The sequence below is a fragment of the Durio zibethinus genome, chromosome 19 (assembly GCF_047325235.1).
Source record: "Durio zibethinus cultivar Kanyao isolate XHJ-2024 chromosome 19, ASM4732523v1, whole genome shotgun sequence".
NCBI classification, from domain to species: domain Eukaryota; kingdom Viridiplantae; phylum Streptophyta; class Magnoliopsida; order Malvales; family Malvaceae; genus Durio; species Durio zibethinus.
The window spans coordinates 22,194,643-22,198,231 of NC_143180.1; the positions used below are offsets into that span (position 1 = coordinate 22,194,643).

A 3,589-nucleotide genomic window follows, 5' to 3' on the forward strand; every position below is an offset into this window, starting at 1 on the left:
TTTATGTATCTTTATTAAGGACACCGATATGTTCAAAGTTTTTTTAACCAAATATATGTTCAAAGTTCATTTAATTACTTTGGCAAATAAATTCGATGGCATATACTAGTTAATACGAGATTATATGTTTTAAGTTTTCTCATTTATCAAAAAAATAAAAATAAAAATAAAAATAAAAATAAATAAAAATGAAAATGAAAATGAAAAATGTTTTTATTTTTTATTTTTTATTTTTCATTGACCAATTGTCTATTTAAAATATTTATTAAAGAATTAAATCCTAATAAAATACATTTAGTTTTTAAACATTATTATATAAATGTCATGAAATTATAATTGATTTATTCATCGTGTGAATACCACTGATTTAAAACTTTCTTTTGCTTCTTTCCTTTGGAAATAGTAAGTGTTTGACACAAATATATTCCTTTTTCTTTCTTATTTTTGGTGTATATATTCATATACAACGAATCCGTTAGACACAAGAAGGAAAATAAAGAGGCATGGTAATATGATAGTGTTGTAGGATGTAATCCAACTAAATCTTAATGCATTGTCAGGCTTAACTTGAAAACTAATAATTCAAAGCCTGACTCAAATTTAATTGAATTTTATTTTTCATGTTAAAATATGACATGTAATTTAATTGTGTTACTCAAGTTCTACTTAGTATACTTGATTAGATTAGAAGAAATTATAAATTAAACATTATTTTTGTTATTTACTTACATATACATTAAATATATTAAAATATAAATCTTATTAAGCTTTTGAATCTCTCAAGTATTAAATGATTCAAATTAAATTTGACTCATTAATTCGAATTGGAGCTTGATTTACAATAAATAAATCAAATAGTTTAGCTTGATTTGTTTATATTCTTATAACATTGTTTTTAAATCATAATTGAAGAGACTTGTACACATGTTTGAGAGAAAGAAAAAGAAAAAGACTGACATACCAAATCAAAATCAATTTTGTTAGACTGAGTTTTAACTCAATTTATATTTTTTTTTAAATTTGCAATGTAACTTAGCTTATATTCAATTTATTTTTGAAATTTGCTTTGTCTTGTTTAAATCACAACACAATAATAATGATAAAAGAAATTTTGTTTTTTATTTTTTTGGGACATTATGAAAATACAAACTATTTTAATTATCTTATTCATGTATACTAATTTTTATTTTTTTTACTTGGGCAATTAAATAGTTAAAAATGAATTTATTTAAAAAATTATAAAAATTCAAAACGCATATTTTTCTTATCAAAATAAAGAAAAAGTAATCGAAAAGAATTTTTTCTTTAAAAAAAAAAAAAACCATTAGGCTAAAGGCCAAATGTCAAACGTTTTTTAATTGAAAATAAGCATTGAAGTAACCTATTCCAGGAAAAATGTTTTGTCGAACCGTTGATCTGAACCTTTTTAAGTTACAACCGTTGATTTGCTAGTAAGTTCATTCCTTCCTTAGTCTCACTTCGCTCTCAAAATCATCGATTCAGGTAAAAAGCCATTTTTCCTTTTATTCTAAATTTATCATTTTGTCGATTATTTTGATGCTTTACTTTGTAGTTTTCATGGCTTTGTTTGGTTTAAAATATGGTACTGATTTTTAAGTTTACAAAGCTTTGATTCGTAATGGGTTTTGCTTGTATGGGTCTTTATGGCATGTTTGGTCTTTTTTTAAGAAGGGAAATTTGATTACTAATGATGCGTTTTCTTCATTGTTTTTGAACATTTTCTTTAATAAAATTTCTGGGAAATTAAGATTACCATGACATGGAATTTTGGTTTTGTTTTTGGTTCTGTCTTGTCTGAATCTTATGGCCAAGTAATTTTTTGGGTTATAATGATTAGTGAGTGAAACTTTTGTTCTAGTAATTTTGGCTGGTTTAAACTAGTATTCATTTGTAGTTTAAAAGATATGATTTTCAATAGGATTTTGGTTGACCGGCTTGTATTGAAAAAGATCATAGAAAAGTTTTGACTGTTCTTGAAGGAAATGCCACAGTTTTCCTTTGGTACTCTCTGTTTATTATTGCTTTATTTTGATTCTGGATTTGCTGCTATGCATTGCTGATCATGTGAAATGGGCATTGTAGGGTTATATTTCATTACAATCTGGTAAATTTTCAAAAGTTAAAAACTAATCTTTGTCATTCTTTTCTGTTTGGATTGTTGAAATTTGGCTTTAACATACTTGATATTGGGATAGGACTAAATCAATTTTTGAGTTCTTCAAGATTAATATACTGTTTCTTTTTACTCTAAGGACATTCATTTCATTGCGAATTTTCGTTTTTTTTTTTTTTTTTTTTTTACATTTCCATGGTGATTACAGTTGCAGAAGGTTTCTCATGGTGGAGTTGCCATGGAATGTCATAATTCCTGCTGACAGCTTGGATGCCAAAGGCTTGATGCTCCAAAAGGCTATAGTGGTCTGCCTTTTGGATGAATTTGCTTGGAAGAAGGCCACCGAGGATCTCGGATATTTTATGGCTGTAACAACTCTGGAGAGCATTGGAGAGGGCAGAGTTAGACAGAACACTAGGGATGTGCTTTTCCCTGTTGTCTTCGGTGGAATCACCTTCAAGATGTTCAGAGGAGAGATTTTGGAAGGAGTTGTACACCAGGTACTAAAACATGGAGTTTTCTTGAAGTGTGGACCAATCTAAAACATCTATCTGTCTCACGAAAAATGCCCGACTACCATTATGTGCCTTGAGAGAACGGTATCTTCATGAATGACAAGCACTCGAAGATTGAGAAGGATGATATCATCCGATTTATTGTGATCGGAACAAAGTGGATGGAAGAGGAGAGGGAATTTCAGGCATTGGTAAGTTTGGAAGGTGACTACTTAGGACCAGTTTCCTGAATATAACTTTGTTTCATCTTTGTATGATTCAGATGTACTTGTTACTGCTTTCTTAGGAAGTAGTTGACAGTAAGAGTGTTGGATGGTGAACTATTCTAGTTGTTGTAAATTCGATTGGACAAAGATGTTGAATTCTAGAGCTTACTTATGATGTTAGCTTTGTGTAACTTGGTTCGGTTAAATAGGTTTTTGATTTTTTAAGTTCTTTAAAACTGAATTGAATCAACCAACTGAACAAGTGCTCACCCCTAGTCAAGTCTAACTTTCCATTTCAGAAGGGTTTTTGTTTCAATGGATGGAGCAGTAGCCAAAGAAGTAGTTTGAAAGGATACCTAAGGCAATGACTAGTGTAGATTGAAGCAATGCAAGGATGAGAAAGAAGAAAAGTTGGGACATAGAAAAGATGATACCATTATTAGATTGATTGAAAAAGCTTTGTTGCACAAAATTACCTTTGGCTTGCACACACAGCTATATATGTAAGCTGTGAATATAAAGTAGTGAAGGTAAATATATTTATTTATATAGAATCAAAATCAAATTGGTTTCACTTTTCTACATTTGTTATAGAGAAGAATTAATGGAAGTAATTGCTAAGCTTTAGTTAATTGTTTATAGAATCCATTTTATTTCTCATGTTTTAGTATTTCTGCTTCTAAGATCATGCTTTGTTTCTCAATCAACTTCTTTCTATATTTGGTTAATTCAAT

General features: G+C 28.8%; 1 pseudogene; it reads left to right on the forward strand.

Annotated features, from left to right (window-relative positions):
• The first annotated feature begins 2,358 nt into the window (after positions 1 to 2,358).
• Positions 2,359 to 2,879, forward strand: LOC111318425 (DNA-directed RNA polymerase V subunit 7 pseudogene; annotated as a pseudogene).
• The last annotated feature ends 710 nt before the right edge of the window (positions 2,880 to 3,589 follow it).